Here is a 21232-nt window from a genome sequence, read left to right on the forward strand (position 1 = left end):
GCAATGGTAAATGGGAATGTTTTCCTAATTTCACTTTCAGATTTTTCATCATTAGTGTATAGGAATGCCAAAGATTTCTGTGCATTAATTTTGTATCCTGCTACTTTACCACATTCATTGATTAGCTCTAGTAGCTTTCTGGTAGCATCTTTAGGATTCTCTATGTATAGTATCATGTCATCTGCAAACAGTGACAGTTTTACTTCTTCTTTTCCGATTTGGATTCCTTTTATTTCTTTTTCTTCTCTGATTGCTGTGGCTAAAACTTCCAAAACTATGTTGAATAATAGTGGTGACAGTGGGCAACCGTGTCTTGTTCCTGATCTTAGTGGAAATGGTTTCAGTTTTTCACCATTGAGGACGATGTTGGCTGTGGGTTTGTCATATATGGCCTTTATTATGTTGAGGAAAGTTCCCTCTATGCCTACTTTCTGCAGGGTTTTTATCATAAATGGGTGTTGCATTTTGTCAAAAGCTTTCTCTGCAACTATTGAGATGATCATATGGTTTTTCTCCTTCAATTTGTTAATACGGTGTATCACGTTGATTGATTTGCGTATATTGAAGAATCCTTGCATTCCTGGAATAAACCCCACTTGATCATGGTGTATGATCCTTTTAATGTGCTGTTCGATTCTGTTTGCTAGTATTTTGTTGAGGATTTTTGCATCTATGTTCACCAGTGATATTGGCCTATAGTTTTCTTTCTTTGTGACATCTTTGTCTGGTTTTGGTATCAGGGTGATGGTGGCCTCGTAGAATGAGTTTGGAGTGTTCCTCCCTCTGCTATATTTTGGAAGAGTTTGAGAAGGATAGGTGTTAGCTCTTCTCTAAATGTTTGATAGAATTCGCCTGTGAAGCCATCTGGTCCTGGGCTTTTGTTTGTTGGAAGATTTTTAATCACAGTTTCAATTTCAGTGCTTGCGACTGGTCTGTTCATATTTTCTATTTCTTCCTGGTTCAGTCTCAGCAGGTTGTGCATTTCTAAGAATTTGTCCATTTCTTCCAGGTTGTCCATTTTATTGGCCTAGAGTTGCTTGTAGTAGTCTCTTATGATGCTTTGTATTTCTGTGGTGCCCGTTGTAACTTCTCCTTTTCCATTTCTAATTTTATTGATTTGAGTCCTCTCCCTCTTTTTCTTGATGAGTCTGGCTAAAGGTTTATCAATTTTGTTTATCTTCTCAAAGAACCAGCTTTTAGTTTTATTGATCTTTGCTATCGTTGCCTTCATTTCTTTTTCATTTATTTCTGATCTGATCTTTATGATTTCTTTACTTCTGCTAACTTTGGGTTTTTTTTTCTTATTTCTCTAATTGCTTGAGGTGCAAGGTTAGGTTGTTTATTTGAGATGTTTCCTGTTTCTTAAGGTAGGATTGTATTGCTATAAACTTCCCTCTTAGAACTGCTTTTGCTGCATCCCATAGGTTTTGGGTCATCGTGTCTCCATTGTCATTTGTTTCTAGGTATTTTTTGATTTCCTCTTTGATTTCTTAAGTGATCACTTCGTTATTAAGTAGTGTATTGTTTAGCCTCCATGTGTTTGTATTTTTTAAAGATCTTTCCCTGTAATTGATATCTAGTCTCATAGTGTTGTGGTCAGAAAGGATACTTGATACAGTTTCAATTTTCTTAAATTTACCAAGGCTTGATTTGTGACCCAAGATATGATCTATCCTGGAGAATGTTCCACGAGCACTTGAGAAAAATGTGTATTCTGTTGTTTTCGGATGGAATGTCCTATAAATATCAACTTATTCCATCTTGTTTAATGTGTCATTTAAAGCTTGTGTTTCCTTATTTATTTTCATTTTGGATGATCTGTCCATTGGGGAAAGTGGGGTGTTAAAGTCCCCTACTATGACTGTGTTACTGTCGATTTCCCCTTTTATGGCTGTTAGTATTTGCCTTATGTATTGTGGTACTCCTATGTTGGGTGCATAAATATTTACAATTGTTATATCTTCTTCTTGGATTGATCCCTTGATCATTACGTAGTGTCCTTCTTTGTCTCTTGTAATAGTCTTTATTTTAAAGTCTATTTTGTCTCATATGAGAATTGCTACTCCAGCTTTCTTTTGATTTCCATTTGCATGGAATATCTTTTTCCATCCCCTCACTTTCAGTCTGTATGTGTCCCTAGGTCTGAAGTGGTTCTCTTGTAGACAGCATATATACAGGTCTTGTTTTTGTATCCATTCAGCCAGACTGTGTCTTTTGGTGGGAGCATTTAATCCATTTATATTTAAGGTAATTATCGATATGTATGTTCCTATTCCCATTTTCTTAATTGTTTTGGGTTTGTTATTATAGGTCTTTTCCTTCTCTTGTGTTTCTTGCCTAGAGAAGTTCCTTTAGCATTTGTTGTAAAGCTGGTTTGGTGGTGCTGAACTCTCTCAGCCTTTGCTTGTCTGTAAAGGTTTTAATTTCTCCATCAAATCTGAATGAGATCCTTACTGGGTAGAGTAATCTTGCTTGTAGGTTTTTCTCCCTCATTACTTTAAATATGTCCTGCCACTGCTTTCTGGCTTGCAGAGTTTCTGCTGAAAGATCAGCTGTTAACCTTATGGGGATCCCCTTGTGTGTTATTTGTTGTTTTTCCCTTGCTGCTTTTAATATGTTTTCTTTGTATTTAATTTTTGATAGTTTGATTAATATGTGTCTTGGCGTGTTTCTCCTTGCATTTATCCTGTATGGGACTCTCTGTGCTTCCTGGACTTGATTAACTATTTCCTTTCCCATATTAGGGAAGTTTTCAACTATAATCTCTTCAAATATTTTCTCAGTCCCTTTCGTTTTCTCTTCTTCTTCTGGGACCCCTATAATTCGAATGTTGGTGCGTTTAATGTTGTCCCAGAGGTCTCTGAGACTGTCCTCAGTTCTTTTCATTCTTTTTTCTTTATTCTGCTCTGCAGTAGTTATTTCCACTATTTTACCTTCCAGGTCACTTATCCGTTCTTCTGCCTCAGTTATTCTGCTAGTGATCCCTTCTAGAGTATTTTTCATTTCATTTATTGTGTTGTTCATCATTGCTTGTTTCCTCTTTAGTTCTTCTAGGTCCTTGTTAAATGTTTCTTGTATTTTCTCTATTCTATTTCCAAGATTTTGGATCACGTTTACTATCATTACTCTGAATTCTTTTTCAGTAGACTGCCTAATTCCTCTTCATTTGTTAGGTCTGGTGGGTTTTTACCTTGCTCCTTCATCTGCTGTGTGTTTTTCTGTCTTCTCATTTTGCTTATCTTACTGTGTTTGGGGTCTCCTTTTTGCAGGCTGCAGGTTTGTAGTTCCCGTTGTTTTTGGTGTCTGTCCCTAGTGGCTAAGGTTGGTTCAGTGGGTTGTGTAGGCTTCCTGGTGGAGGGGACTAGTGCCTGTGTTCTGGTGGATGAGGCTGGATCTTGTCTTTCTGGTGGGCAGGTCCACATCTGGTGGTGTGTTTTGGGGTGTCTGTGACCTTATTATGATTTTAGGCAGCCTCAGTTCCCTGTGCTATACAGGAAGATCTTGTTGTTTATCCACGTTATATACAGTAGTGTGTATCTGCTAATCGCAAACTCCTAATTTATCCCTCCCTCAACCCCCTTTCCCCTTTGGTAACCATAAGTTTGTTTTCTATGTCTGTGAGCCTGTTTCTGTTTTGTCAATAAGTTCATCCGTGTCATATTTTAGATTCCACATGTAAGTGGTATCATATGGTATTTGTCCTTCTCTTTTTGACTTACTTCACTTAGTATGATAATCTCTAGGTCTATCCATGTTGCTGCAAATGGCATTATTTCATTCTTTTTTATGGCTGAATAGTATTCCATTGTATATATACCACATCTTCTTTATCCATTCATCTGTCGATGGACATTTAGGTTGTTTCCATGCCTTGGCTATTGTGAGTAGGGCTACTATGAACATTGGGGCACATGTATCTTGCAGAAACTAAATCTGAATCCAGAGCTGACTGCTTGCAAAGCCATGTTCCTACTATGGCCTCTTCCCCTGCAACTGTGAATACATTTGAAAGTACTTTCTAATAATTATAACCTTCTCATCTGATTCTCACAGTAGGCAAACAAAGATATTCATATCCATTTAATAGATGACAAAACAGAAGCACAGAGATTATGAGTCCCTGTCTAAGACATAGAGAGTAAGACACTAAGATTTGAACCCCAGTTTCCTGACAAATCATAGTGATTCAATGATGTATTTCCTTAAGAATTTTTTTTTTAACTTTTGAAAGATATTTTCCCCCTTAACCCTGGTTGACATACAATACCCTCTTCTCCTTTCTCCAGATTTTGACATTGTTCCATCCCGTGCCGAGTGGCAACAGGAGTTTGCTGGGGCAAATTCAACTCTGGAACGTTCTCTGCCACTAAATCACAGCTGCCACTGGAACTGCCACTGCCAACTCCCCCGGACTGCCCTAAAACCACATTCCATCTGCAGAATGCTGCCAGGACAGTGCCAATGAAGAGTGGAAAGATGTACTGAGAAATATTGGAGACACAACAGAAAAACAGGTGTTCCCAAACATCCCCCTTGAGCCCACACTGAGGCGTAGCGAACAACCCAGGGAAAAACACATGGGATAAAGAGTCATTTGTTAAAACCCGGTCATAAATGCCACAGAACAATGCCACATTGTCAGGCTGCCCTCTCATAACGTTTTCCCGCCAGTAACACTGGTACGTGTGTGGCTTGAAGAAGCCCCAGCAGCAACAGAGAAGACAACCCTGGTTTGCTGGAATATTGGGCGAGCTCAGGCTTGCCAAGTCCATCCTACGAGGTGAGTCATAAATCTCAACAGGTCTGTTTTTTCCTCCCTGCAGTCGGGATTGTGTCGGCTCTAGTGTAAGCCTCGGAGTGTATTTTGTGGTCTGATTGGAGAGGACCATGAGCTTCATCCTACTCCTCTTATCCATCTTCTCACGCTCTTTGCTTGGAGCAGAGGAATGACATAATTAAACCCAGAATCCTTTGAGAACATGAGTATTCATGGAAGTCATCACCCCAAAATACTAGACTTAGAAAAGATCCTGGAAATTATCCAGCATCCATATCGTTAAGCACAGATAAGCAAGCAGCCCCGTGGCTGTCCTTAATGACCCTCACCTCCTGTATCCATGCCCTCTGTAGGCCCACAGCGGACCTGTGTAACCTAGAGGATGCTGTCGAAATAATGGCATGTGACTTCTGAGGTCCAGTCACCTCGTTCCCTCAGATCACTCGCTCTGGAGGAAACCAGCCCCCATGTCCTGAGGACACTCCAGCAGCCCCAGAGAGGGCTTCACGTGGCCAGGATTGAGGCCTCTGACCACACGCAGCACCGGACATGTAAGTTAGCCGCCTGGGGAGGACATCTTCCCACCCCCGTCGAATCTTCCGACGAGCAGAACTGGAGACCCTGGGCTGGACTGCCCAGCCAGGGCCTCTGAACTCCTGAGCCACAGAGTCTTTGAGATCATACGTGGCGACTGTTATTTTAAGCCACGAAGTCTTGAGCGAGTTGTAGCACAGTCATAAGTGCTTAAAAGAACAGCCAAGGCAGGGACAGGACAGATGCAACATGACAACGGTGCAGGATAATCTTTCCAATTAAAGTGCACCCTTGTTTCTATGGTCTACAAGACTTCACACTGATGCAGGAGGTCCCAACGAGATCTGACTGCCAGCTCAGCATACTCCAGCCGCATCGCCTCCTACTTACTTCCCAGTTATCTCCCCTGCAAGAACGTTTATGATCCCACTTTACAGTCCGCCTGGCACTCTCTGCCCCCAGAGCTTCACATAGGTGAATGCTTCTTGGTGGTCAACACTCAGCTCAAATGTCACTTTGGAGAGATTTTCTTGTCACCAATCCCAAGGAGGCTCCTCTCCCCACACCTCCTGTCCCCACTGATACCCTGTAGCTGCAGGATATCACACAGGTGATGCTCTTCACAGCACCGGCCACGCTCTGAACTTACCGCACATACTCCTGCCTAGACTTGGTTACTCTCATTTCCCCAACAGACACAAGTTTCACAGAAGTACCTTGTTTGTCTTATTTTCTCCTGTATCCCTGGAAGATCAAAATGCGCTTGCTGTGTTTACACGCTCAACAATATTTGTAAAGAGAAGAATGGAGATTGGGAAGGACGAAGGGAGGAAGGGAAGGAAAGAAGGTTAAAGAATGAGCTACATCTTTGAAATCTTTTAGTGAAAACAGTAGCGCCTCTTTGAATTACCATACATCGAATAAGCACCTACTTTGCACAGACAAGTCTTGTGTAAGCTACTGAGGATGGAAACTAGCCACACAGCCTTGTGCCTCAAGGGGAACTTGACTTTGAATTAATTTATCAGAATCCCTTCCAATGACTTGGAAGTCAAGAGTCAAGGAAGGAAAGAAGTCTAAAAGGGAAGCACAGAGGTATGGGGGCGGTGGGCAGGGTTTGGGGGTCTCCAAGCCAGCTTGCCAGGAGTTGAGAAAAGTACTGAAAGAAAAGTCCAGAAAGAGTTCTGGCCAAATTTGCAAATGATTTGCCAATTTTCTGTAGAACCAATCAGAAGCACAGAGTTGAACAAAGTATCTACAGCCTGTGAACAAGCCAATACTCCACGGGCATCTTTGGAAAACGAGACTTTTGGGGGGTCTCTGAAGAGGGACTGAAAAAGTCACATCCTATGGGACGCCAGTGAGAATACTCTTCCCCTCCCAGCCCCCGAGAGCCTTGATTTCCCCCACTGCCATCTTTATCCCCAGATGGAAACAGGTGGTGTTTGGTACAGAAGGATGCGGCTGGGAAACACAGCAAGCAAAAGGGATGTTTCTAATTGGTGTGCCTGGCCCTTCTGAATGGAACAGAACAATTTACATTGTTTGAATCATAAAAAATCTAGAAAAAATTCCAATGGGATCTCTGACCCACGACACCCCAGGCTCTGGGTCAGTATCACCCACTCATCTGTTTCTATAATCCTTTCCATTTGTACTGGGAAGGAAAGATTTGGTCCACTTGGACTTGTTTCCATCCCGGGCAGGCTGGGCTCATGTATCTCGCTCACGGAACTGATGCTAAGAAATGCGTCTTTAGGATCTAAACCGCAGTATGAGGCTGCAGTACAAGGAGACCCAAAGAATGAAGTCATGAAATGAATTTCAAGACAGGAAACTTTGGGCCAAAGATGAAAGGCCTTCTTAACTGTGAAAATCTATTAGAATATGTAATGCTCTCTCAAGAATAGAAGCACCATTCCTTACGTTATTTAAGACAAGGGGAACAAAGGGCTGGAGAACGCACACTGATCCCACTTCAGCCCCTGAGAGGATAGGAAAAATGACCTAATGGTGATTTCCTATCGCTAACTGACATGATCATTTGAATCTGAAAACGTTAGAAAGTAAGGAACCGGACTCTCCTGTATCAGGAGTGCAAGCGGGCCGGCGCCTTTGGCATCTCTGCAGCTTTTGGTGGAGGGAAGTGAACGTCTGTGCAATTCCACGCGCCCCACAGAGGATGCTGCTGGATGGGCTCAAACTCGGGCACAGCCAAGGTGTCCGAAGAGGGTCACGGTGTCCCACACCCAGTACCAGAGCCACAAGCCAGCCAGGAGCCTCTTCTAACTGCAGTGAGACCCACAGTGTCTAAGAAACAAGTCTTCCCGGAGATAAGAAAGCATAGGGGGAGATGTTTAGTCTTCTCGTTCAAAAGGCATCAGCCTAAGCTCCGTTCCTGTCCTGGGGGTAAACCTAAGTGGCATCTGATACCAGACGTGCACGCTGCAGCATTAGCGGAGAGCTCTGCACTGTCCCTGAGTCACGGAATCTCAGACCTGGAGGGAACCTTGGGGTTTCCCTAAGGCACCTCCTCCCGTGTTAAAGTGAGCTGTGTTCTAGAAAGTGGCGCAAAATCCAGGAGAGTTCTGGGAACAGCATCAAAGCGGGGTATTGGTGCTTACCTGAGGCCAGAACAGTGATCACTGGAGTTTAGTGAAAGAAAGGGTACTTACCTGAGGCCAGAACAGTGATCACTGGAGTTTAGTGAAAGAAAGGGCCTCGTCTGGAAGGAGGAAGAAAGAACAGGAAATACTGGCAGAACCTGAACAATGTGAGACTCTCTTGTAAACTTTCCTAATTTGTATGCAGGCTGCATCGCACTTTTTCTTGCGTAAAAACATATGCACTTTGAAGGCTGAGTTGCTCTGTGGGTTGAGAGAGGAGCTGGGAGGGGCAAACTCATTTTTAGGGGGGGGGTCGGGGACCATGCATTTTCCATCTTTATGGAAAGATGGTGCCCTAGCAGAGTGCCCTAGGTGCCCTAGCAGAGTGGTGACTTGCATAGTTTAAAGAGTGAACATGAAAGAGGGTTTCTGAGACCTAAGGTGGGGACAGAAACCCTGGTCCCCTTGGTGGTGGTGACTTAATCTAAGCCTTTCAGACAGAAGCCACCTTCCTTCTGCTTTGGATCCTCAGAGGGGCCAGGGCTGTCTCAGTCACCAAGGGGAGAGTCACTGGCCCAAGCAGGGTAAGAGGTGGGCTTTTTGCCTGGGTGGAATAAGTCATAAATAAATGCATCTTGGAGGCCGACGGCCTGCACAGCCTAATCAGACCCCCGACAAGCCCCTTGCTCCCTCCAGGGCTTGCTTGTTTTCACCAAGAAGGAGGAACCCCTGAGGGTCCCCTCTCAGCCCCCAGAGCACTGGGCTAAGCCTCCCAGGGGTCCCAGCTGGAGCTGGGAGCTCCCTCTGGGCTGCACACTTTGAAGGTGCAGGAAGATCTCCGTCCTGTGGAGGTTTCGGCAGGGGGGAGGGGTGCAGACGAGGGCTCTCCCCCTCCCTCGCCTGGGGGGATTAAGGACGCTCCATTGTCCCCAGCCTGATGGCCCCAGCATTTGCATACATCAAGTCCCTGAGCTGGGACAGGGGCACCGGACTGCACCTGCCGCCCGGGGTTCCCAAGGCTGATGATGGCAGTCAGACCTTGCAGGTAATCCATTTGGGTCCTTACAGATTGGGGTCCAGGCTTGGGGTGAAATAATGACGGAGAAGGGAACGCGAGGCACGGTACACACACGGCTGCAAGTGGTCAGGGGTCTGGGAAAGCCCGGGCTTTGAATCCGGGGCGCTCTTTTAAACAGGCCTTTATGTGGAGAGCCTTCCAACCTCCTAAGCCTCATTGAACTTGAAAAGCTACAAGCTCCCTTTCTTTCCGAAGACCCTCTGGCCTCTTCGCTTATCTGTTTCATCGAAGCCATTGTTAGGGGCTGCATTAGTGGGAACCGGGATCCTCCCGAGGAGGCGCGTATCATATCACAGATGTAAAAACGGTAGAACAAAGGTCTGAGCCGTCCAGGGAGCCCAGGTCACGGCTGAGGGGATTCAGGTCCCTGCCGGTGCTTCCCCGCATAAATAACATTTTCCAGATTACAAATCGCTTACAAATACAGACAGTGCATTATTGCTGAGAACGACGATTTCCACTTGACAGGTGGTGAAACTAAGGCTTCAGGAAGGGACGATGCCCATCACTGACGCGTCCTGAACTGAAGCCCCTGAATTGGGATCCCAGGTCCCGCGTTCTCCCGCCACATGGCACCGCGAGTGCGAAACACCAGGGGAAAGAACTTCAGGACGAGGCTGCATCCGGCTTTTCACTGAAGCAGGGCTGAGCCAGTATACCTATGATGTATCATTTTGGTCTCGGAATATATTTCTGGCAAATCAAGGAAAATAATTTAATGAGCACCGGAGGTATGTGGGACCGTGGGCGGGGGGTTGGGCACCAGGGCTCCGGGTAAGCTGCTCCCAAAGAATCATTAGCAAATGAATGGCTTATTCAAGTGCCCCGAGGGACTGCAATGGGGCTGGCCTGGGTCTCCAGAGGAAGCTCCACCAGCTGGTCCCCTGCCTGTCCCCCACCCTCCCCCAGCCTTTCTTCCCTTCTCAAGCCCCGGGGCGCTCCACCATCCTTAACATTTGTTCTCCAAAATCAGGAAGGGTCAGAACACCATCCCCTGGCAGTTGTTGGCCAACTGACCTCGTCTTAATGTCACTGGCTTTTAGTCCAGTGTTATATCTCACAGAGATCTGCATTTGGAACTTAAGGAAAGAAAATTCTCGTGGAATTTACACAGAGCAAATTCACTCTTTGAAGATGGGACAATTCTAGGAGTTTCAACAAATCACACCATTTTGTAACCAGCACCACAGTTAAGGCATAGAACTGTTCCATCACCTCCTAAAATTCCCTCCTGCCCCTTAGTGGTCAACCCCACCACCACCCACTGGGCCCATTGCTTTGCCTTTTCTAGAATGTCAAAAAATGGAGTCACACGTGTGTAGCCTTTTGAGTTGGGCTTCTTCTGTTTAGCATAATGCTTGTGAGATTTATCCATGCTGTTGCGTGTCTCTGTACTGCATTCCTTTTTCTTGGTGAATAGAATTCTATTGTATGGAAGGACTATGCGTGGTTTATTCATTCATCAGTTGAAGGACATTTGGGTTGTTTCCAGTCTGGGGAACTTTGGAATCAAGTTACTATTAGACATTTGCATACAGGTTTTTGTGTGAACATGTTTTTATTTCTCTTGGGTGAATGCCCAGGCATGGAATTGCTCACCATATGGTTAGTTTATGTTTAACTTAAAAGAAACTGCCAATGGCTTCCCTGGTGGCGCAGTGGTTGAGAGTCCGCCTGCCGATGCAGGGGACGCGGGTTCGTGCCCCGCTCCCGGAAGATCCCACATGCCGCGGAGCGGCTGGGCCCGTGAGCCATGGCCGCTGAGCCTGCACGTCTGGAGCCTGTGCTCCGCAACGGGAGAGGCCACAACGGTGAGAGGACCGCGTACCGCAAAAAAAAACACAAAAAACTGCCAAGTTCATTTCCAAAGTGCCTGTGTATCATTGTTGCATTCCTGCAGTGTCAGTGAGGGTTCTAGTTGCTCCTCCATCTAGTGTTGTCTTTTATTATTATTGTTTGCCCATCTAACAGGTATGTGGTAGTATCTCATTGTGGTTTTATTTTGTATTTCCCTAATGACTAATGTGTGTGTCTGTGTATTTTAAGACCTTACTTTTCAAAGAGTTTAGGTTCACAGCACAATTGAGAAGAAGTTATAGAGATTTTGCTCCTACCCCCTGCTCCTACCCCCCTTCTATCAAAATCCCCCACCAGAGTGGTACATTTATTACACTTGATGAACCTACCATGATACACCATTACCTCCCAAAGTCTGCAGCTTACATTAGGGTTCACTCCTGGTGGTGTATATTCTACAGGTTTGGAGAAATGCATAAGGACATGTATTCACCATTAGATATCAGAGTATTTTCACTGCCCTAAAAATCCTCTGTGCTCTGTCTCCATAGCTTTGCCTTTTCCAGACTGTCATGTAATTGGAATTAAACATATATAGCCTTTTCGGATCGGCCTCTTACACTTAGTAATATGCATTTAAAGTTCCTCCATATCTTTTTATGGCTTGATAACTCATTTTTTTTTTTTGGTGCTGAATAATATTTCATTGTCTGGATGGACCACTGCTTATGTATCTGTTGGCTTACTTCACCTACTAAGGACACCTTGGTTGCTTCCAAGTTTTTCTTAAGCTTTTATTATGGAAAATTTCAAACATATCAAAAAGTGTTAATTGACAGAAGACTAGAGTGAACTTACTGTATCTATCACCTAGCTTCAAAGATTATCAGTGCCTGCCCAATCTTGTTTCATCTATACCCCTATTCATTTCTCCCTGGCCCCTGAACAGTTTGAAGCAAATTCCAGCCATGAATCATTTCTAAATATTTCAGTATCTACCTCCAGAGATAGGATTTTTAAAAGCGTAATCATAATATTACTCTCACTTTTTAAAATATGCAATAAATCCTTAATATATTAAAAGTTTCATAGTGTTCACATTTTTCTGATAGTCTGATGCGATTTTTCGAATTTGGCTGAGGCGTCTCCCCAGGTTCACAGGTTCTCCTTTGAAATCTTTCCTTCTTCTTGCACATGCGCATTGGAGACACCAGGATGTGTGACCCGTAGAACTGCCCATCGTCTGGATTTAGCCGTTTCAGGCACTGTGGAATTTTCCGTAGTGTCTTTGACATGAACCTTGTATTTTGTGTAAATGGGCAGTTACACAGTTACAGTTATTCAGTTACACCTGAATCCAGATTAATTCATGAGTGTTTGCAAAATGGTGACTCAAATCTCAGCATTCTTCCTTCCTTCATTAGCTGAAATACTCCTTAAAATATCACCTTCCTCATTAACTACTTAGTTACCCAGTGCTACACATTATATAGAAAAGGCAACACAGATGCACGATTATTTTCTTTTGTTTACACATTTTCAAAATAATGGGGATAACTCTCAGAATATTCCAAAGGTGAGCAATTTCTTTAGTTTCATTCTGAGCTCATATGTCATGTATTGGTTTGATATGATTTCAATCCACTTGTTTATGACTTACGTGAGGATGTTTTATTCCACTTGCTTAGGGCAAAGACACACAAAAATTGTTTTTAGGATAAAGTTGTTTCGATAGGAGAATGAAGTAAGCTGTGTCAGGTGCCATACCCCCCCCCACTGGTGTTGATAAGCATTCAGTAGTTCAGCTATTGTGTATTGCTGGGCCCATCCCACAAGTTTCTGCTTCAGGAGGTTGCCCCCGCTCGCCACAACTAGAGAAAGCCTGTGCACAGCAACGAAGACCCAACGCAGCCATAAATAAACAAACAAACAAACTCTATTTAAAAAAATTTTTTTTTTAATTGCTATTGATGCTACTGGTCCAGGGACCACATTGTGAGAAGCTCTGTTCTAGAGAAAGCATCTGATTATCACACCAGCCACAGCTGAAAAGATGAACTTGTCTGTGATCAAAAGGACAATATGCACCCCGCTGTTCATTGCAGCACTATTTACAATAGCCAGGACATGGAAGCAACCTAAGTGTCCATCATCAGGGGAATGGATAAAGAAGACGTGGTACATATATCATATATACAATGGAATATTACTCAGCCATAAAGAGGAACAAAACTGGGTGATCTGTAGAGACATGGATGGACCTAGAGACTGTCATACAGAGTGAAAGTCAGAAAGAGAAAAAAAATCATATATTAACACATACATGTGGAATCTGAAAAAATTGGTATAGACAACCTTATTTACAAAGCAGAAATGGAGACACAGATGTAGAGAACAGACGTATGGATACCAAGGGGGAAGGGAGATGGGATGAATTGGGAGATTGGGATTGACATGTATACACTATTGATACTATGTATAAAATAGATAACTAATGAGAACCTACTGTATAGCACAGGGAACTCTACTCAGTGCTCTGTGGTGACCTAAATGGGAAGGAAATCTGAAAAAGAAGGTATATATGTATACGTATAGCTGATTCACTTTGCTGTACAGTATAAACTAACACAATATTGTAAAGCAACTATACTCCGATAAGAAATTTTTTTAAAAAAGGAAAAAAAAGAAAGTAAAGCTGAAAAAAAAATAGTGCAAACCCATAATCCTCATTAGCTATTCCAACTTGGCTTGGTTTATTGCATACCCTTAACAAATTGTTCTCCTATTTTCTTTTAGAAATGAACTTTGACTAATTACTGAATATAGCAGGCATACATTATTAGTAAAAAAGGGTGATGCCTCCTCGTGCAGATAGACAATGGGCTTTTCCTCTCTCCTGTCTGGTGTCCTGATGACACACCACAGCTCATCTCTCATGGACCCCATCACCAAGATTTCACAGCATTGTCAAAGCTAAGTTCATTTAAACTTAAATTTGGAAAGAAGCCCTATACTTCCTATTACTTTGAGAAGTAGGAAGGAAGACTGAAAATGAAGCAAGGCTTCAAAAACCAGAGAAGCAGCAAATGTGTTGTCATAGCCCCAAAAGTTATTAGGAGGGCTGCTCAAGATAGAAGAGGCTTTAATTATGGGGGCTTTTTCCTCCCTGATGTTTTAGTTACATTTGGTTGTGAAGGTTATAAAAATGAATAAGACGTGACCCCAGTTCTCAAGGGGTGTACAGTCCAGCTGTAGGGCTGACCTAAGAAGGAAGCAGAAGGATGTGTGTTGGACCAGAAACTCGGGAAGCACACTGTCAGGGCACACGGGAGGGGAGGGTTGACTCCAACCCAGGGATGCACAGAAGAAAGGACCCGCCTCCCAGGAGCGCCTTCTTTGTCTACAATTCATTGAATCCTCCAGATACCCTCCTGGGGTCAGTTATCTGTGAATCTTATCAGTGTCAGAGCTCTTCCAAGGATGAGTAGCCCTTTGAGATACGAGAATAATTAAAAGAAAGCAATGAACCACTGAGCTGTCCGAACTTGAACTCGAACTTTTATTATTCTTGTGAAGCCGTGGGCTCCTACAAATATAAGGTGCATTATACCTCAAACCTGCTTCAAAGCTTGAAGTATTTGACCATGACTTAACACAAGCTAAAGACAGAACAAAACAAGACAGAAAACCTCGTAGCACACCTTTCTGCAGTCCCTCCCCTCTCTCCAATTCCAGCACCAGAAGCAAACCTCATCCTTGACTTTGGGAGCCTGCAGGCTCTCCTATGAGTTCTTGGGATGCTCTGATGCTCTGGCCACAGACACTAGGATCCCAGACTTTACTAGACGCCTCGGTCCCATGTTCGGCATCAGAAGCTCAACAGAGAGACCCCTCAAATGGCATTGCGTCTACAGGCAACCAGCAGAGAAGAGAGGGTTATTCTAGGTCAGAGGGAGAGAGCTTGTCACTCTGTGACCTGAACGAATAGGCGACCTAATAGATGACTAATAATAGATGATCATTTCTGGAATGATCACGAGTTCACATTTCCTGGTCTTGGAAGAGGAGCTAAGAATACTCCCCCTTTCAGACTGAAGGCACCTCAACAGTTCTCATTTCACAGATAAGAAAAATGAGGCACAGACATGTTAAGTGATTTTTTTCCCTGAGCTCACAGCCTGTCTGACTCAGTCACTACAGCACGCTGCTTCCCAGGGAAACTGAGACCCCCCTCGGTGGACAGGGCGTCTCAGCCCAGAAAGTGCCTTACTTGTTAATTCCTGCTTTCCTTCCCCCAAACCTCCAGAAAGCGCTACTGCTGTGCCCTTCAGCTCTCTGAAGGGATTGTGAAATGGTGTGGCTGCCTGATGCCTGGTTGTCTCGGAAACACCAGCATGGAGCTTAAGGCTTACATCGCTGATGTGCACCTGTGCACACACCAACGTCACACTCAGGTGCACGCACACCTGTGCACTGGGTGGATTCCCACCTGTTTCCGAGTCCTGCATCGGGCCCTGGGCCCTGACATGCTGTCTATATTCCTTCACCTGGAATGTTCTTTTCGGCTCTTCTCAGGACAGCCTACGACAAGCCTCCTGGGTCTGCTCATTGCAGCCCTGCCTTAGGGCCCCTGTTGAACCTGGAAGGTCCTCCCGGATACGTGCCTTCTTATCCTCTAGCCGCTGCTTTGAAGCGTCACCTCTTCCAGGAAGCCTTCCTCTCCTAATCACAGGGAGGATGTGTGAGCCCTGGGCTTCACCCCTGCTGGGGCTTGTCCAAACTGGAAACTCCTATTCATTCCTTTAGTTTCGCCTCACTGGATTAGCCCAGACTTCATAAACTCGTGTCACCAGTTAGAGAAATGAGGTGTCTCACGTATCCCTTTCAGCAAGAACTCAGGATCTGTCCAAATCGGACCATTAAAATAAGGTCACTGAAAAAAAAATCTCAGGTGTTGAGGCAAACCATCCGGCCACAGAGTCAGCTAGCTGCTCAGGTACATATGATGCCAGATTCGGTCCAGATTCATGGAAATTTTTTATTCTGTAGGATTTTTTTTTTTAATCTTTTTGCAGTGGAGTTTGAAGGCAGCGGGGATGAGGGGAGAAGGAGAAAAACACAGGAAATGTACAGGATTCTGGAATTTGAAATGTACGGGGAAGACAAGTAAATTCTCCCTTGCAAAAATCAAAGCACAAGGTAGTGGCTGGAAGTTCAATTAAATGGACCACCTGCAGAAAATGGGGACCAGAGGAAAAACAGCCCGTTGGCACAAAGAGAAACCACACATTTCTAAAAGCTTCTGTCAGTGGATCGTTAAACCTGCAGTGCCACTAAGCTTCAGGTTTGGATGCCTTGGCGATGGTGGCGGGGAAAATGCCAAGGCACGTGCACCGGGCTGAACACGCACTTTGCGATTCCTGGCAGACACCTCCACTCCCACGCAGAAGGTCTGGGGAGTGTTCAGGAAGCAAAGCACTTGTGTCAAAGCAAAGGAAGCCGGCGGCACTTGCACAGCTAAGCTGCACATACACTCTGGTTTACTTTCGGAGAGCCAAGAGCAATTTCTACACCAGTGAAAATATTCTCAAGGTGAAAGAGAAACAAGACCACTCCGCTGACCACATTCATCCGTGAACAAAAATTACTTATGCTTCCTAGTTTATGATATGGTTCCTCTCTTGTATTCACACTTTGGGGTTGATATTACCCTTATTTTACAAGGGAGGCACTTGAACCTCTGAGAGTATAAATCATCTTCCAGTTAACGATCATTAAAAATAATAATGCCTGGTATTTCTTCAACACTTTCTATACACCAGACACTCTGCTAAGAACTTAATCTACGTGATCTCAGGTATTAGTCATGAAATCACCCTTGCTGGTCCTTGAATCCCCTTCCTCAGCTCCCTGGCATCATTTGACTCCCATCTTATCCCTTGGATGGTTTCCACTCATGCTTAGAATAAAAGCCAAAGTCCAAAGTTTACTGTCATCGTGATGTTAGGCTCTTACCCGTCTCGGGGACTTTGTATTTTGCTCCTCCCTCTTTCCCCAAACACCCTCACCCACACATCATGCTAATCGCTAATACCTACTCAACCTTCGTGTCTCAGAGTAAATATCGCTTCTTCCACGAGGTCTTTCCTAACCCTCCTGTCTAAATCTGGTTTCCCTATTTAAGCTCACCAAACACACTGTACTTTTCCTTTGGAACACTTACACGTTGGTCATCATTTATTTGCTTGGTTATACCTTTTCTATCTGTTCTCTTGAGGCAAGGACTGGGAGTCTTTGGGGCATCACTGTATCTTTATTACCTGGTGGCACCTGGCATATGGTGGGTATTTAACAACTGTTAACAAAACAAAAACAACGTTTGATAGTAAATCCTAAGAGGTGAAAAACATACACAACATGTACATTATTGGGATACGTGTTTGTGGGTACAATTCCTCAACATTTAGAATATAAAATTCTATACAGTGTAGTTTTTTGACTTTCAGAATCAAATCATGGACAAGGTGTAGAAGGCTGTGCGGACACTGTAGGACAGAAGATAAATGTTAATGACCTTGACACAGTAAGAACAAGGGTATAGTTGACCAAAGTCAGGTAATGGAAGTGGGGGATGGAGAAGGTGGTGGGTCCATCCTAATCTTATTAACTCGGGTGTCAATATATACTGTCTGAAGTTGATTTATTGAGAAACGGAGGTTTAAATAGATGATTTAAAATTAAGTGTAGCCAATAACAAAACCAAATATAAAAATGTGCATGTCAAGCATTGAACATTGTGGGTGGACTCATAAAAGATTAAATATTCATCGTTCCTAAGAGGGAGTCTATAAATATCCCTAAAATGGTTAAATCAAAACACAGAGACATCAGCATTTTATCTCCAGTTACGAAGGCACCTTAATAAAAACCAGAACTGAAGAAAAACATTAAAATTGTCCTTGAGGAGTGAGATCCCTGGCTTTTATCACAGGCTATTCTGTGCTGTTTAACTGTGATTGTCATAGTTTGGGTTCTCCCAGAAGTAGGTCTTGGAGGCAAGTTGTCTACTGGGATGCAAAGAGTACCTGCAAGAAAGTGGGGGAAATGTTATAGGGAAGAGAACTACTAATAACTAAAGGTTATTAAACCAGCTACTGCAATGAGCAACTAAAGCTATTTCCACAGGAAAACTGGAAAAGAACGTAATCCAAGCATTTCATAATTATCTTTTATCTTTTTATAATTATCTGAGAAGCAAGGGACCTGCGGGTATTTATACACTGATCCTCAACAGTCACTGGCTGAAGGCTGCTCCCAGGGTGTTGCTAATTTCCCAGCACTTCCAGCCCACTGTACAGGAGGGGGCAGAGCAGCCTGCCGTGGTTCTAGAAAACAAGCTCTCAGGCACAAAGATGCAGACACTGCCAGTCAGCCGTTATGGGGACCAGGTACAGGGTGAGGACCCAGGGATACAAATGAAGCGCCCACAGCTTCTACTACAGTTGTCACGTGTGCATATTACTTTGGTACAAACATAAGTAAACATGAACTACCAAAATGTGTTTTAAAATTTCTTATGTATCCACACAAGGAAATGAGCATTTATGAGGCATCAGCCATGGACCAGAAACTGTGTTAGAACAGATCCATTTATATCGTCTTATTTAATTTCTCCTATAACCCTGTTGTTGTGCATTACGATCATCTCTTCCAGATAAGTTAAAGAGAGTTCAGAGCATCTTTGTAAATATTAGAGGGAACTCTAGTTTCTAAGGTAAGTCATTACATGTAAATATAAGCAAGTATTGAATAGGAGTGAGAACAAAGTTAACTCTAAGTTTTCTAGTGCAGGAAACCCTATGAAGGATGAAAATCGGACAGTAAGGATGACAGGAGATATTGGTTCAAGATGGCAGAGTAGAAAGGCGTGTGCTCACTCCCTCTTGCGAGAGCACCGGAATCACAACTAACTGCTGAACAATCAACAGGAAGACACTGGAACTCACCAAAAAAGATACCCACATCCAAAGACAAAGGAGAAGCCGCAATGAGATGGTAGGAGGGGAACAGTCACAATAAAATCAAATCCCGTAACCGCTGGGTGGGTGACTCACAAACTAGAGAACACTTATACCACAGAGGTCCACCCACTGGAGTGAAGGTTCTGAGCCCCACGTCAGGCTTCCCAACCTGGGGGTCTGGCAATGGAAGGAGGAATTCCCAGAGAATCAGACCTTGAAGGCTAGTGGGATTTGACTGCAGGACTTCGACAGGACTGGGGAAAAGAGAGACTCCACTCCTGGAGGGCACACACAGGGTAGTGTGCACATCGGGACCCAGGGGAAGGAGCAGTGACCCCAGGGGAGACTGAACCAGACCTACCTGCTAGTGTTGGAGGGTCTCCTGCAGAGGCCCAGGGTGGCTGTGCCTCACCACGGGGACAAGGGCACGGGCAGCAGAAGTTCTGGGATGTCCTCCTTGGCGTGAGCCCTCCCAGAGTCCACCATTAGCCCCACCAGAGAGCCTACAAGCTCCAGTGCTGGGTCGCCTCAGGCCAAACAACCAAAAGGGAGGGAACCCAGTCCCACCCATCAGCAGACAAGCAGATTAAGGTTTTACTGAGCTCTGCCCACCAGAGCAACACCCAGTTCTATCAGGAAGCTTGCACACGTCTCTTAGTTAGATTCAACCACCAGAGGGCAGACAGCAGAAGCAAGAAGAACTACAATCCTGCAGCCTGTGGAAGGAAAACCATATCACAGAAAGGGAGACAAAATGAAAAGACAGGGCTTCCCTGGTGGCGCAGTGGTTGAGAGTCCGCCTGCCGATGCAGGGGACACGGGTTCGTGCCCCGGTCTGGGAAGATCCCACATGCCACAGAGCAGCTGGGCCCACGAGCCATGGCCGCTGAGCCTGTGCTTCCGGAGCCTGTGCTCCGCAACGGGAGAGGCCACAACAGTGAGAGGCCCGCGTACCACAAAAAAAAAAAAAAAGAAAAGAAAAGGCAGAGGACTATGTACCAGTTGAAGGAACAAGATAAAACCCCAGAAAAACAACTAAATGAAGTGGAGATAGGCAAACTTCCAGAAAAAGAATTCAGAATAATGATAGTGAAGATGATCCAGGACCTCAGAAAAAAATGGAGGCAAAGATCAAGAAGATGGAAGAAATGTTTAACAAAGACCTAGAAGAATTAAAGGACAAACACCTAGAAGAATTAAAGAACAAACAAACAGAGATGAACAATATAATAACTGAAATGAAAAATACACTAGAAGGAATCAATAGCAGAATAACTGAGGCAGAAGAACGGATAAGTGACCTGGAAGACAGAATGGTAGAATTCACTGCCATGGAACAGAATAAAGAAAAAAGAATGAAAAGAAATGAAGACAGCCTAAGAGACCTCTGGGACAACATTAAACACACCAACGTTCACATTAGAGGGGTCCCAGAAGGAGAAGAGAGAGAGAAAGGACCCGAGAAAATATTTGAAGAGATTATAGTCGAAAACTTCCCTAACATGGGAAAGGAAATAGCCACCCAAGTCCAGGAAGTGCAGAGAGTCCCAGGCAGGTTAAACCCAAGGAGAAACATGCCGAGACACATAGTAATCAAACTGACAAAAATTAAAGACAAAGAAAAATTATGAAAGCAACAAGGGAAGAATGACAAATAACATACAAGGCAACTCCCATAAGGTTAACGGCTGATTTCTCAGCAGAAACTCTACAACCCAGAAAGGAGTGGCACGATATATTTAAAGTGATGAAAGGGAAGAACCTACAAACAAGATTACTCTACCCGGCAAGGATCTCATCCAGATTCAACGGAGAAATCAAAAGCTTTACAGACAAGCAAAAGCTAAGAGAAATCAGCACCACCAAACCAGCTCTGCAACAAATGCTAAAGGAACTTCTCTAAGTGAGAAACACAAGAGAAGAAAATGACCTACAAAAGCAAACCCCAAAACAATTAAGAAAATGGTAAAAGGAACACACATATCAACAACTCCTTAAATGTGAATGAATTAAATGCTCCAACCAAAAGACACAGGCTCACTGAATGGATACAAAAACAAAACCCATATATATGCTGATGTAGCCTGTACTAATCAGCCTCCTGGGACAGAAACTGGAGTGTGTAAGGGTAGAGGAAATGTATCTGGAAGGGTGTGGGGGACTCCTTGTAGGAATGGTCCCAACTCTCCACTCTCTGTGTTATCTCTACTCTTTTCAATGTGATTTTACAGCTCTGCTCATCAAAATGTTGAGTCTTATTTTTTTATTCCTTGAATCTGGGCTAATTTTATTTCCTTTGACCCCTAGAATATGATGGAAGCGATGCGGTGTCATTTCCAAGCCTAAGAGACCTCACACACTTGCATGCTCTCTTGGACCACTGCCTGCTACTTGAGAAGCAGCCTTTATAACCAGCTGG

The 21232-nt window shown here is 44.0% G+C and overlaps 2 long non-coding RNA genes across 2 annotated transcripts; one reads left to right on the forward strand and one right to left on the reverse strand.

The window, feature by feature from the left end:
- The first annotated feature begins 5325 nt into the window (after positions 1–5325).
- Positions 5326–12727, forward strand: LOC125962121 (uncharacterized). Its single transcript, XR_007473562.1, has 2 exons — positions 5326–8084; positions 9464–12727. It is a non-coding gene; the product is annotated as an uncharacterized LOC125962121 (long non-coding RNA).
- A 4-nt stretch (positions 12728–12731) lies between these two features.
- LOC125962119 (uncharacterized) lies at positions 12732–20212 on the reverse strand. Its single transcript, XR_007473560.1, has 2 exons — positions 19175–20212; positions 12732–17877 (listed from the first exon to the last, which is right to left on the reverse strand). It is a non-coding gene; the product is annotated as an uncharacterized LOC125962119 (long non-coding RNA).
- Positions 20213–21232: the final 1020 nt, after the last annotated feature.

This window comes from Orcinus orca, chromosome 19 (genome assembly GCF_937001465.1).
Source record: "Orcinus orca chromosome 19, mOrcOrc1.1, whole genome shotgun sequence".
NCBI classification, from domain to species: Eukaryota; Metazoa; Chordata; class Mammalia; order Artiodactyla; family Delphinidae; genus Orcinus; species Orcinus orca.